The 15844-nt window shown below is 33.3% G+C and overlaps 1 long non-coding RNA gene across 2 annotated transcripts; it reads left to right on the forward strand.

The window, feature by feature from the left end:
* Positions 1-8377: 8377 nt before the first annotated feature.
* On the forward strand, positions 8378-11329 carry LOC110007547 (uncharacterized). 2 transcript variants are annotated; one of them, XR_016056513.1, is made up of 6 exons: positions 8378-8527; positions 8656-8696; positions 8825-9164; positions 9544-9751; positions 9944-10214; positions 10452-11329. It is a non-coding gene; the product is annotated as an uncharacterized LOC110007547 (long non-coding RNA). The 2 variants fall into 2 exon arrangements; XR_016056514.1 differs by having other exon boundaries at positions 9547-9751.
* The last annotated feature ends 4515 nt before the right edge of the window (positions 11330-15844 follow it).

Below are 15844 nucleotides of genomic sequence, written 5' to 3' on the forward strand. Positions count from 1 at the left end.
AGAGAAAAAAAGATGAGAGATGCAGAAAGAGAGAAAGAGAGAAGATATCTTTTGAAACCTTGGGTTTACCGAGAAATGAAATAGGGATATGGAGATTTTTTCTCATATATATATATATATATATATATATATATATATATGATGAAAATAGACCAAGTCAAATTGGTTATTGGTGATAAGCTTCATATTATGTTCCTCTATCTCCAAGATTCATTGTGATTGTCTTATATATATACATATAGAGGCATGTACTTTTTTATCCAAAAATAGTGAAGATGTAGCCAGTTAGGGCTTTCGATTTGTTTGCATAAGACTTCGACCTAAACCACGTAAATCTATTTCTATGTATAATCCCACGAATTTTAACAGAGCAAAAGAAAACCTCTGGGCAAAATTTTTAACATGGTATCAGATCAAAAGAAAACCTCCGAACCCGGGCAAGAATTTTAACATCGTATCAGAGCAAAAGAAAACTTATTGTAAGAATTTTAACATAGTATCAGAGCAAACTAAAACCTCTGGGCAAGAATTTTAACATGGTATCAGAGCAAAAGAAAACCTCCTGCCTCAAGTGCCTTCCCGTGTAAATCTATCGCTCAAACGAAAACCAAACTCTGGGGCCATGCCGCATAAAAAAAACCTCTCGGGCCCCAAGTGCGTTGCCGCGTAAATTTATCACTCAAAAGAAAACCAAACCTCCGGGGCCATGCTGCATAAAAGAAAACCTCCGGCCCCAAGTGCCTTGGGGTATAAATTTATCCCTCAAACAGAGTGTCATGCCCTATAAAAGAAAACCTCCACCCCAAGTGCCCTACTGCTCAAAAACCTCCAGGCGATGCCGCGCAAAAAAAAAAACCTCCTGCCTCAAATGCCCTATCGCATAAAAGAAAAGAAAACCTCCGGCCCCAAAAGAAAAACCTACAGGCCTTTGGATCCGTGAACGTAAGGCAAAACCTTTAGGCCTTTGTATCCGTGAACGTAAGGCTTCGGCCTGAACAAGCTGAACCACGAAAATCTTGTGTTATCACTTTTCTTCTCTTCACATTTAATGTCCTGTGCATGCTCTCTCGAACTTTAACAATATATATATATATATATATATATATATATATATATATATATATATATATATATATATATATATATATATATATATATATAGAAAAGTATAGAATGAGATCTTTTACTTTAGTATAAAGTGGTCACAATTAATCATGACTATTAATGCGAAATATATATAGATAAATATAGAGACAGTTGGGAAGAGAGAGATCTGTCAATATGGGACGGTTGGGAAGGGGTTGCTATGCTTGGATACAGAATGAAATGGACGGTTAGGAAGGGGTTTCTATGCTTGGATACAGAATGAAATCTTGGACCTGTTTGGAGAAGACATTTATTAAAAAATAGGCATAGATTTACCCAAAAAAAGAAAGAAAGAAAAAATTTACCCCTATTGTGCGCTCCACCTTCCACTGTCACCAGTCAAAAAGAACGAACTCATTGTCTAAAAAGCAAAGCGCATAACCAAACGTAAAGCAAATACCTTCTTTTATATAGGCAAACAAGGACACAATGAAGAGATTACAATCAAGAAGTGCATTCACAATGTTGTAAGACAAAAGACAGTACACTCCAACTGGACTATAATGTCTATGTACTCTCTCGAATACAATCTCATCTATGATTAATTTTATGACCCTAAATTTGAGGATGTAAACTCTTCAACCCATAGATTAATCTCTATAATTTTTTTTTCTTAATTGCATCATTTATGTACTTCAAGAAAATAAGGCCTCAAATAGAAATATTTAAGAATTAACGATGTAACCAGATAATCAAAATAAATTAACAAAATAGTCAAATATTTCATTAGATCTGAGCTTGAATAGTTGGACAATGGAACCACCAAGAAAATGAAATGCTGAAGAAAAACACTTTGCTGAAAGCAAAACACTTTCTGCAAGTTTATTCCTATTACCCAAAAGATTTTCCACTCCCACGGGAGTATACTATCAATTTACTCCCTAGGGCAAAATATATGCTAGGGATATTTTTTAGATTTCAAATTTTGGATAATCTCAGTCAAAAGAGTTGAAGAAATGAACTCTCGATGTACTAGAAAAAACTAATGCCTCGAGATTGAATAGAGACCGTCTAATTTTTGAATAACTAGATTTAAGTGTCACAAAACTCAACATTCAAAATTTTATTTTAAAAATAATTATCCAGTAATTTTTATATGGTTCCCAAACTTTCAGTCTAAAAAATAACCTTCGTGTTTTGCCAAGGGAGTAGATGTGCAATATGATCATGCAGGAGCATAGTATATATTAAGTTATTAATTGAATGTAGTGAGAGAAGGAATCAACAAAGAGCTCTCAAGCCATGCCCCACATACCCCAAAGTCTGGCCACTAGATAGAGAGAGAGGTTTCTTTGTTATTTGTAGGTCATATGGGAAGTTCAAAGAATCAACAAAGAGCCCTCAAGCCATGCCCCACATACCCCAAAATCTAGCCACTAGATAGAGAGAGAGATTTCTTTGTGTTTTTTTGGGTCATATGGGGAGTTCAAAGAATCAACAAAGAGCCCTCAAGCCCTGCCCCACATACCCTAAAATCTAGCCTCTAGATAGTGAGAGAGGGATTTTTTTTTGTTTTTTTTGGGTGAATTAGTGATGAGAGGGCCCTTACCCTTAATAGAAATTAAGCTTAGGACTTAGCGTTACAAAACGTCAAGCGCCAACCAATTATGCCCTATGTAACAACACAACCCTAATTTTTCTTCTTAGTAACACAAAACCCTAATTTTTCTCAGTGGAAGGAGAAGCCCTAGATTCTCCCAGGTGCCCGTTAACAACTCACCAACTACAACTTTTCTTATGTGGTATGCTATCAATGGCCTTCGTTCCCTCTTCATTTGCTCGTTATCGACGCACCAACTACAACTTTCTTAAGTGGTATGATAACACTAGCCTCAAATTTTCCCGTTATCAACTCACTACCTAGAACGTTTTCTCACGTGTGTATGCTAACAGCAGCCTTCTCTCTCTTTCTAAATTTGTCCGTTATCAAGTCACTAACTATAACTTTTTCTTACGTGCTATGCTAACACTACCTTTTTTTTCTCTAGATTTGTCCGTAATCAACGCACTAACTAAAACGTTTTCTTACGTGGTATGTTAACATCAGCCTTCTCCGTGTCTCTAAATTTGTCCGTTATTAAGTCACCAACTATAGCTTTTTCTTGCGCGCCATGCTAACACGACCTTTTTTTTTTCTCTAGATTTGTTCGTTATCAACGCACTAACTAAAACGTTTTTTTACGTGGTACGTTAACACCAACTTTTTATTTGTCTCTAAAAATAGGAGAATCTACAAAAAATATCGAAAAAATATTTTATATGAAAAAATTTAACCAAAATACTCTCGAAACATTTCGAAGGTCTTTTGGTCAAATATTTTTTATGAATTATATTTTTTATATTTTTATTAGGTGCATCTCACTAAGATGTATATACACTCAAATTTCAGATCATTTCGATTTATAGAAAAATAAAATAAAAAATAAAACGTTATCGGACAATCGTAACCGTATAATAAACTTTGACTGGTGATGATTATAAGCAAAATTACTGTTCATTTTTTCTTATAGTCCTCTACCTTTCTAAATTTGTCCGTTACAAGTCACTATTTACAGCTTTTTCTTGCGTGCTATGCTAACACGACCGTTTTTTCTTGTTTTTTTTCTCTAGATTTGTCCGTAACCAACGCACTTAGTAAAACGTTTTCTTACGTGGTATGCTAACATCAGCCTTCTCCGTGTCTCTAAATTTATCCGTTATCAAGTCCCTAACGGTGAATTTTTCTTGAGTGCTATGCTCACACGACCTTTTTTCATTTAGATTTGTCCGTAATCAACGCTCAAACGTTTTCTTACGTGGTATGCTAACATCAGCCTTATCCCTGTTTCTAAATTTGTCCGTTATCAAGTCACTACCTATAACTTTTTCTTAAGTGCTATGCTAATCGCACCTTCTTTTTTTTCTGGAGTTGTTCGTTATCAACGCACTAACTAAAACGTTTTTTTTACGTGGTATGCTAGCAACAACTGTGTCTAAAAATAGGTGAATTTACAAAAAATATCAAAAAAAATATTTTACATAAAAAAATTAACCAAAAATTCCCCTAAAATATTTCGGAGGTATTTTGATCAAATGTTTTTCACGAATTATATTTTTTATATTTTTATTAGGAGTACCTTACCAAGATGTACACACTCCAAATTTCAAATCATTCCGATTTGTAGAAAAAAGAAAAGAAAAAGAAAACACTATCGGATAATTGTAACCGTACGATAAACTTTGGATGGTGATGATGGTAGGCAAAATCACGGTTCATTTTTGCCTATAGGTGTTGGGAAGACTTTTCCACACACACACACACACACACACATACACACATACATATATATATATATATATATATATATATATATATATATATATATATATATATATATATATATATATATATATATATATATATATATATATATGTGGAAGCCATTATGCAATGCCTATAAGTGAAATGCTACAGTAGTTTCGCCTACAGGCTTGGCTCCATCCAATTTTTTCGGACGGCAAGGATTAAAAGACCTCCATAGATCTAGGTCCGTCACGGTACTGTCACGGATATGGTAAAAAAAAACACGTGGTACCTTCATTGATATGACGACATCCGTTGCGGTTCCGTCTGATAAACCGCCACTGCAGAACGAAACACTATTCAAAATCACCTATAGGCGTTTTTAAGACTTTTCATATATATATATATATATATATATATTGAACATACTACAAATTGAAGAACTACAAAATGCCTATAGGTAAGGGACGGCGATTTCGCCTACCGTAAGGGACGGCGATTTCGCCTACCCTCATCACCGTCCAAAGTTCAACACATGGTCACGATTGTTTGGTAGTATTTTATTTTTTAATTTTTATTTTTTTTACAAATTAGAATGATCTCAAATTTGGAGCATGTTCATAAAAAATTGGTGAATCTAGAAAAATATAAAAAAAAATATTTTATATGAAATATATTGACCAAAATACCCCGAAAAGTTTTAGGGGTATTATGGTTAATTATTTTTCAGGAAATTTTTTTTTTATATATTTTTATTAGGTGCGCCTCACTAAAATGTACACATGTTCCAAATTCCAGATCATTCCGATTTGTAGAAAAGAAATGAAAAATGAAACACTACTGGACAATCGTTATCGTGCGATGGACTTTTGACGATGATGAGGGTAGGCAAAATCACTATTCATTTTCAGTTATAGGCATTAGGAGATATTACAAAACGCCTATAGGTAAAAATGAATAGTGATTTTGCCTACCCTCATCATCGTCTAAAGTTCATTGCACGGTCACGATTGTCTGGTAATATTTTATTTTTAATTTTTTTCTACAAATTGGAATGATTTGAAATTTGAAGCGTATGTTCATAAAAAAAATACGAATCTACGAAAAAAATATGAACAAATATTTTACATGAAAAAATTGACCAAATACCCTCAACAAATTTGGGGTAATTTGGTCAATTTTTTTTCTCGAATTATTATTTTTTTTATATTTTTATTAGGTGCGCATCACTAAGATGTACACATAGTTCAAATTTCAAATCATTCTGATTTGTAGAAAAAAAATAAAAAATAAAAATTCAAATCATTCTGATTTGTGGCTGTACGATAAACTTTGGACGGTGACGAGGGTTGGTAAAATCACTGTTCATTTTTTTTTTATAGGAGTTGAGAAGAGTTTTCCTATATATATATATATATATCCAAGTAGAAAAGAAGGAAACATGGAGGATACTACACTTGATCTTAGCCAAAAGGTTGAGAAAGGTAGAAAGAGTTAGAAACGATATTACGCTTGATCTTAGCCAAAAGGTGAGAAAGGTAGAGAGAGTTACAAATTTTGCAGGTTAACAATAGTGGAGAGATGTTAGTATATATTAGTTATTTAAACAACAGTTTTGTGACCCGGATCGGTCACCCCAAAACCAATTCGGGTCGTTAAATCAACGGTCTAAATTGTCGTTTTATTGTGTGGAAAAAACAATGAACTGACGAAAAAATATTGAACCAGCCAAAAATTGCTTCGGATCAATGAATCGGTGGTCCAAATTGTTGTGTCACTAAAGAGAATCACCGTTATATTGTACGGACCGACCAATTCCCTTCTAAACTCTATTGCCTTCCTATATATATACAGAACTGGTACGGGTTGATCGAATCTCAGGTTGGACCGGGCGATCCCATGCTGAAATGACATTTTTTAAATCAATATAATGTATAAATAGAAAAGGAGGTGGAGGGAAAAGGTAAGATAAAAGACTGAAAAATGAGAGAGAGAGAAAGAGGGGGAAAAGGTAAGATAAAAGATTGAAAAATGAGTGAGAGAGAGAAAGAGTTGGAAATGAAAAAACAGCAAGGGGTCATTTGGATACCTGGAAATATATTGTCTGTGAAATACCTTGCTAGTGTAATACATTACCTGCAAATGGATTGTTTCTGTTTGGGTAATATTTAGATGCAGGGAAATACATTGCTACCGTTTAGCTATATCTAGAAGAAATATGAGAAATGCATTACCAACATTTTACTAACAATTGCCTATAAACTATCATTTCTTTCATTTTTACAACAAAATTCCACTGAAATGCGGAATTAAAGTCATCATCACACTATTCAAAAAAGATTTTCTAATAATAACATCAACACCATTCCAAAAGGATTTTCTAATAATAACTTTTACCATTCTAAAGTCATAATGACAACATTTTTTACTTCTTTTGCATGCCTTTGGCACTTACATGGAATCACATGTCTTCTAACATAATTAGAAATTAGTTTCAACATGATAAGTTATTGAAATAATACGATTTGAATAACATGATTTTATTATGACAAGCCTTATTTTTATTTATTTTTTACAGAAGAGGTCTTTCAAATGTCTCTCTATATAATTTCAAATAAATAATAAATTCATGATATAAAATTTAAAATCTTTATGGTAATTAAAAAATGGGAGGAAATTTGATTAGAAAATTTGAGGCATGGTAGGAGACTAAAGAGGTATCTTATTTCAATTTAGCTTCTACTAATCTCTTAGGAGGATTATGTTGTGTGAAATTTTTTATTATGATTGTGTTGTACAATTTTTCATTGATTGCCGATTATTATTTTGATTATAAATTGGAGATAAAGGGATGTAGAAATGGATGGGCACTCTTCTATGGAATATCACTTATGTTCATTGATTTTTATTTTTATTATCGATTATTATTTTTATTATTTTTTATTGATTACTTATTATTATTTTTCATGCATTATCTTAGATATAAAGGAAAATCAATTGTGGCTTCAAGGGATACTTATCTCTGATGAATAAATAAAAATCTTAGATAGTGTAGAAATGGATGTGCCATGTAAACACTTATTTGTGGAGTTTAGAGAAAAACTAGAAGTGGATGTATGCAACATAGAGGGAGAATGGATGGGTAGAGAATAGAGGGAGTTTAGAAAGAGAAAGTAGAAATGGATGTATACAGGAGAGAGAATGGATGGGTGGAGAATGGAAGGCGATTTGTGCTGTGTAATTTTTCATTCATTACTGATTATTATTTTTATTACAAATTGGGAATAGAGGGATATAGAAATGGATGCGCTCGGCTAGTGTGGAAATGGATATACCAGGTAAACAGTTATATGTGGATTTTAGAGATTTACAAATTAGGGATAGAGGGATGTAGAAATGGATGCGCTTAGAGAGTGTAGAAATGGATATGCCATGTAAACATTTATACGTGGATTTTAGAGACAAGTGGATTTTAGAGAGAGAAAAAAAAAATGGATATGTACAAGATAGAGGGAGAATAGCGAGCGAATGGATACGTGGAGAATGGAGGGAGATAGAGGAATTTGTTTTTGTAAGGGATGTTACCCGTTAAACTGTTAATGGATTTTAGATTACCCATTAAGATTTTAAGAAATTTTATGTAACTTATTTCTATTTTCTTAGTGTTGAATCATGATAAATCTCATTTTTCCGTGTAATATGTTTTACTGTAATTGAATTTCAGGTAAAAAAAAAAAAAAAAAAAAAAATTGAAAAGGTTTGTGCAGTTTAAATTCGGGCGTTGCTCTTGAGAGAGAGTCAAGAAAGCGTAAAAGAGTGAACGTGACACATAGTAAGAGTCAAGAAAGGGTAAAAGAGTGAAAGTGACACATAGTAAGAGTCAAGAGAGGGTAAAAGAGTGAAAGTGACACATAGTTTAAATAAAGCCATTGCTTTTTGGCCATGCGCTTTTCTGCTTTTTAACTCTGGGCGGTGCGAAAGGTGCCTTTGACGCATTGTAGGCCTGCATCCCTTCACTATATATATACCATACACTTGTAATTCTCGATTTCAATATGCAACTTTGGTTTACCGGCGATATGGCCTTGGAGATCAAGAGTAAGTTCTCATTTTCATCTACCGGCTTCAATTTTGCTTAATATTAATCCCATTTTTTCTTCCTTATAGTAGAGGTTGAATGCCTCAGGCCTTAATCGCTGATGAGCCTTACCCTTGTGTTTTTTCAGGAATGTTTACTTTGTTGGCCGCTTTACTGGGCAGTCTCAAGGTATTTTCATTTCACTTTCTCTTCTGAAACCTCTGCTCTTTTATTTTCATGGTTTTAAGGACATAATGTCCTGCACCACAAGGAACACTCAGGTCACTTCCTCACTCTCTCATTTTTTGTAATGCCAGGGGTTCCAAGGAAACAAGAAGTTTTCTTTCTCACATGGCTGTATTTCCAGCAATTTCTCTCTCTCTTTCAATTATATCTTTAATATGATCCAGCGGCAGATGTGCCATCGCAATCCATCAGAAAGCGAGTCATCCTACAGCACACGAAGTGCCTACATCGAACAGAGTAGAGAGTGGCTTTCACTAAAACCCGAGTGATTTCTTGAAAACTCGCTCCTGATATGCAACTTTGTCCTTCACCTGACAATCAAAGCTACCCATATCTCCCTTGAGCAGTCATGTTTCTAGGTTTCAGTATGCAACTTCGGTTTACCTAGCGATATGACCTCGGCAATCAAGAGTAGGTTATCGTACCTATACACTCGATATTAGGTTATCATCCCTATACACTTGATGTTAATTCCATTTTTTCTTTCTTAGTTTTCTTTCTTATAGTTGATTTTGAATAACCTGAGGCCTCGAGAATTTTTATTCTTTTGACAACCTGCAATCTCAAGGTATATGCATTTCATTTCCTCTGCTCTTTCATTTTCATGGTTTTATGTATTTTTATATCCGGCATCACAGGGAATATTCAGTCACTTCCTCTCTCTCTCTCTCTTTATTTCTCTTCTCTGCTTTTATAATGTCATGGGTTCCAAGGCAACAGCAAGTTTTCTTTATCACATGGCTGTCTCTCATTTGTTTATTGGAGTGAGTTCTCTCTTCCTCTCTTGTAGCAGGAGCATTCCAAAGGGACACATGAAAGCAGAGCAACCCCAGACATTGAGGGCAATGACATGCCCATCGAAGACCGGTCTTCGACCTTGCCAATGGCCGCCAGCACCACCAGTGATCCACCGAATTTGGCCAGCAACAGTAAAGCGGACAGCGACTCAAAGGTCAAGAGCTCGGATGCCATCTCAATCGCCACGGCCTTCGGCTCTGGTGCGTGTCTTAGAGCCATTTCTCTCTTGTTCCCAACAACCAAAATCTATGCTCTTGTAACCCTCGTAGTTCTTTACTTTGTTATTTTCATTACTGCGGGCAAGATGTTATGCATCATATTCCGAGACCCTCCCCCTCCTAGAACCACAAAAGCCATCAATTTTATGTTAAAGTTCCTCCTAATTCTATCAGTTGTGGCCCTTCTGGTTGAGTTCTATGTTCATCTTCCGGACGAGAGGCACTGGATGGCTGGCTTGGCCTGCGGCGTCGTTCTTGTTTCAGGTGGGGTGATGAAATACTTCGATACTTGGGTGTCTACAGAGCCGCAGTCAGACGTAGCCTTTTCTCCCAGCCCTAATTAAATTGTGCTTCAGGCCATGTGATGTAGAAGACAGTCTATCCATTGGAGAGGTTTGAGATAGAAAGAGTTATAGATGTATGTGGTTGCTTTCCTTCTTTACAGGTATGTTTGGGACTCCTGAACTGTGTGCACTCTTGTTAGTGTTGAGCATCTTTCTTTTCCTTGTTGAGCTTGGTTTTAACTTTGTGGTTGTACTGGTACCCTCTTTGTACTTCATCTTTGTTTCTAATGGATTTCAATAAACTGGGTGAGAAATTATTGAGATGAATGTATTAGAATCTGAACAATGCTAAACTTGCATTTTACTCTCTCTTGAATGTTAACTTGTGACTTTGGTAGGGATGGAGCTCTCGGTATCATGTTGGGGCACCTCGTCATGTGATCACCGGGGCCTAGGAGCCATCTCTCAGTTATGTGACCACCAATCGTGAAGTCATCTCTCTATTACATGACTGCCTGGGCCTTGACGCTATCTCTCACATGTGTGACCACCCGATTCGAGAAGCCATCTCTCTCATCATCAGCAGTGCCATTTCTATTACATGGCCAAGCCATCTCTCTCATCATCAGCAGTGCCATTTCTATTACATGGCCAAGCCATCTCTCTTTTGCTTTAAAAAATCGTATTCATATTTGCGACAGCTTTTACAGGAAGCCGAGTGTAACTCCAAATTATAAGATTACAGAAGGGCCCATTTGGATATCTAGAAATAATTCTCTGGGAGACGTATCTTCACGAAGAATTCCGAACTTCTGAGTTTTAATTGCAGAAAATGCATCAGATGCAGTGTCAAAGCCCTGATCTTTCTCACCATCTTCTTCTGCAGCTGCTCTACCTCTCCCTCTAATGCAAGGATCAACGCAGGAGCATCTTTCTTCCACTGCTGCTCTTCTCTCTCTCTCACTCTCTGTTGCGAGGTACCATTAACACTGTCTCTGCCCTGCACGCTATCTCTTCTTTCTAAGTCGTTCTCTCTCTTATTTTGGTTTGCATTCTCCCTTCAATTTGGTGACATTGCATATGAATGCTAACCAAAACCAACATATGAGTAGAATTCATCAGCAACAGGATCTAAACTTCTCTCCCTCGTTTCAATCTCTAGGAAATGGCCTCCATGTTTTGGGACTCCATTAAATTGATTTCTTTTGAATTTTATTGTGGATTCAAAGGTGCTTTTGGCTTAAGAATATCTTTATGATTATTTGTTCTTCCTCAATTCTTGTTCCATTGTCTGTAAAGTTACCTGCGCAACATAAGTTCTGAGTTTTAATGGTGAATCTTGTTTTCTTTTCTTCTCTTTTGGATTACAGTAAAAATATTTTCTGGCACACATTGATGTATGATCCTTACAAGCTGCATACTGACTTTTATTTATTCAATTATCTTAACCAGGATCGTCTCATGATTTCCTTTTGTTGACTGAAAGCCATAGTCACTGTGTTTTTGAGTAAATTACAGCAAGGATTGCGGTAAAAAGAACAGCACAACTGGCAACAGATATAGTTAGCAATTAGGGCAAAAAAAAAATGAGGTCACCGAATATTTACAGAGTTTTTCAGGGCAAAAAATAAAAAAAAAAGCTTTAGTCACTATGTTTTCAAGTAAATCATTGAAAGTCGCAGTAAAACTAGAAATCTGGATTTTCATTGGTTCTAATATATCTTTCTTTCTTCTTTATGATACAATTAATGACAATGATTTTATAGTAAATAACTGTAAACTAATTTGCTTGTAAATTGTCCATTGCAATTGCTAGTAAAAATTCTTGTGCATTAAGCGCTTATTAGGCAAATGTTTGGATTCATTTTCTTTTTAGGACGGGTTTTAATGGCAGATTGGATTTAGTTGTTAAGATTTTGTTTGACGTTAATGGAAGATGAGCGAATGCTCCGCTGGTTTTGACAATGTGATAGATTTAGTTGGAGTTTGGATTCCTCTTAGATATTGTATACTATGAAACTATTTATTTTTTGTTATAAGGAGGTCACAATCACTCATAATCATTCGATATCAAAATAGATGATTTGGGGTGTATCGCAGCGTTTTAGATTTTTTTTAAGTTGAGTCAGTCAATGTACTCTTAAAACCGCCCGATTTGAAATCAGATTGACAAGTGTGACTAGGACCTATTTGTACAAAAAATAAATGGTATCGTGGTATACTTTTCATTTCTTTTAAGGGAAAAGTTTATATAAAGCTGAGGCTCTAAACAATTAAATTTGAGCCTACGCAAATATTTCATTAGAAGATGTTATTTTGATGCCCAAATATCTTCAAATTGATCATCTCGATATCAAGATGTATAGGCAGGAGAAAAAAAATTGGATTTCAAATTTTGGAAATAATGCATTTTATAACATATTTTTGGACTGTCAATTTTTAAGATTTTCAAGTTTTCATGTATCTGTCGAACTACACTATTTTTGAAACTGTAAACTTTATAAATAAATATGTAAATACATTTTAAGGCTATCACAAAGATTTTCAAAAGTGAAACTACATTTCTCGATACTATTTGAAAGTAGGTTTTAATTTGATATTTTAGAGCCTAGGCTATGTACTAAACAAACCCTTCTTTTAATAATAGGATTTTTCGTGGAGCTGTGGAGAAAAAACAAATGGCACTTTTGTTTTGTTCAGGAATCCAAGGAGAAGTGTCATAGACTTACAATGGTTCCTTGCTTTAGTTTAATGTCTCACTAACCCTAAGGGTCATAAGTAACCTAACTTTTGTTAAAGCTTTTCCAGTCTAAGCTAAAAAATTCGTGTACTCGTCGATCCGATCCGATAAAAAATCAAGCGATCCGGATTTAATAGTGGTGGTTTTATTTTTTTAAAATCTGGATTTTTTTCGGTTAGACGGCTGTTTTAGGGTTTTATTTATATTTAATTTTTTGAAATCCGGATGTACTTTTGAATAGTGGCGGATTTATTTATTTTTAATTTCTTGAAACATCCGGATTTTTTTCGGCCATTTTATTTATTTTTAATTTTTTGAAATCCGGATTTTACTTTTGAATACTGGCGGTTTTATTTATTTTTAATTTTTTTGAAATATCCTGATTTTTTTAAAATTTTTTGAAATATCCGGATTTTTTTCGGCCTTACACGAGTTTGTTCGTACGCGGTCTTTTGAATAGTGGCGGTTTTATTTATTTATTATTCTCAAGTTGTACGTACGCGGTCTTTTGTTGAATATTGAATATTGATATGTACTTTCCCTGCATGAATCGTCATTCAGCATTTAATTTACATCACACAAAATGATAAACATCGAATTAATATGGAATAAGTATATCAACATATATGGACTACAATAAAGCATAAAATTAGTAATATATGATCTAAAAATAAAATGATAGACGACGTTATTGTTCTTCTTGGTCACGCTGATGCTATTGATTAAATTCGTTTAACAATTAATTGATTCGATCTAAAAACGAATCATCGATATTAGCAGGCGTCTGACTATTCCCAAATCCTTGAGTGTTAGTGTTTTGTTGTGTTCCCAATCTAAAATCCTCGAAGATTATCCATCTTTCATGCTCACATGCACTGTCGTGCTCATCCCTACACTGTTGAGGTTGAGACTCGATATGTGAATAATATGGCTGGGATAGGGTGGCCTCAGAATCATTATCTCTCTCATTTTCTCTTTGAATAATATGGATTAAAAAAAAAAAACAAATTTTCAAAAAAAATCGATCATGGATTAAAAAAAAAAAAAATCACAAATTTTCAAAAAATTCTATCATGGATTACAAAAAAAAATTCGATCATGGATTAAAAAAAAAAAATCACAAATTTTCAAAAAATTCTATCATGGATTACAAAAAAAAAATTCGATCATGGATTAAAAAAAAAAATCACAAATTTTCAAAAAATTCAATCATGGATTACAAAAAATTTGATCATGGATTACATAAAATTCGATCATGGATTACATAAAATTCGATCATGGATTACAAAAAAAACAAACAAAAAAAAACAAAAAATTCAATCGTGGATTACAAAAAAAGAAAAAAACAATTCGATCATGGATTACAAAAAATTCAATCATGGATTACAAAAAACTCTATCATGGGTTACAAAAAAACAAAAAACAAAAAATTCGATCATGGATTACAAAAAAAAAAACAAACATTTCGATCATGGATTACAAAAAAAAAACAAACATTTCGATCATGGATTACAAAACATTCGATCACGGATTACAAAAAATTCTATCATGGGTTACAAAAAAAAACAAAAAATTCGATCATGGATTACAAGAAAAAAAAACAAACATTTCGATCATGGATTACAAAAAATTCGATCATGAATTACAAAAAATTCTATCATGGGTTACCAAAAAAAAAAAAAACAAAAAATTCGATCATAGATTACAAAAAAAAAAAACAAACAATTCGATCATGGATTATAAAAAAATCGATCAAGTATTACAAAAAAATCTATCAAGGATTAACAAAATACAAAATACAAAAACCAAAAAACAAAAAAAAAAAAAAAAAAAAAATTCCATACGAAATTCGTTGATTCCGTACAGTGACGTACAGAAACATCCGATTTTCTCTAAAACCGGACTGACGTACAGAATCATCCGATTTTCTCTAAAACCGAACGATTTCTATGTACAGAATCATCCGATTTTCTCTAAAACCGGACGATTTCTATTTATTCGTTGATTCGATCGGTTCATGGCGATTCCCGATTCGACTCAGTATTTTTTTAAACACTGGTTTATTGTAAATCAAGTTGTACGTATGTCTTTTACGGAGATGTGGCTTGTTTGCCACATGCTTTATTTTGCACGCTGCTTGCCACATACTTGATTTTACTGCCTGTGCGATGTGTTTTATAGAGTGAATTGCTCCATCAACATTTTGATGTGGGGCAAATGTTTTACGTCCATTGTAAAAATTAAAATAAGTTTTTTTTGCTATAAACCATAAATACATATTAAGCTATTGGTTAATAGAGATTAAAAAGAAAAAAAATAGTACTTACTTATAAGATATTATAATAATAATAAAATAATATTAATGTTAATTTATTGATCATTAAAAAATTACTAGTTTATGAGATATTTTAAAATAAAAAAATAATCCAAACCATTTTAAAATATATTTTAAAATTTTTTGGTCAATTATCCCGAATTGCAAGTGTGATATATATATATTTTTATAATTTTATAATAATATAATTACAAATTTATGTTTCTAAATTATATATTTCTGTAGATTTATTTATTTGTAAGGATCACATCTTTGTTTTGTATAAATAATTATACATTGATAACTAAATCTTTTATTTTTGTTGTTTATTTATTTATATTATAAAGTATATAATATATTATTTTTATTATAGCTGTAAATATTTTTTTTTTTTTAAAATTAGATTATATTATAAGACAAATTTAAAATTTATTCATACAGGAAAATAACATCTCAATATTCGCATATTGATGAAGAAAATGGAAATTCTTAATGTAATACCCACACTTCTTATTAGATTCTTAAAAAGCAATATTTATAATGACTTTTAATAGTTTTTTTGAATTTTTTTAAAAATAAATCTGATTAATTCTCAATCCGAAACGTCGATTCACTGATTCCGATGGATTTTTGAAGTGCCCGATCCATTTTTTAAACCATTGGTTTCACCTCAACCAATGAATGTAGGGTTGTCCATCGGGAACACCAAACCTGCTCGATCCGAAACGTCGATTCAC

This window comes from Amborella trichopoda, chromosome 5 (genome assembly GCF_054954075.1).
Source record: "Amborella trichopoda isolate Santa Cruz 75 chromosome 5, AtrichopodaSantaCruz75HAP2 v2.0, whole genome shotgun sequence".
NCBI lineage: Eukaryota > Viridiplantae > Streptophyta > Magnoliopsida > Amborellales > Amborellaceae > Amborella > Amborella trichopoda.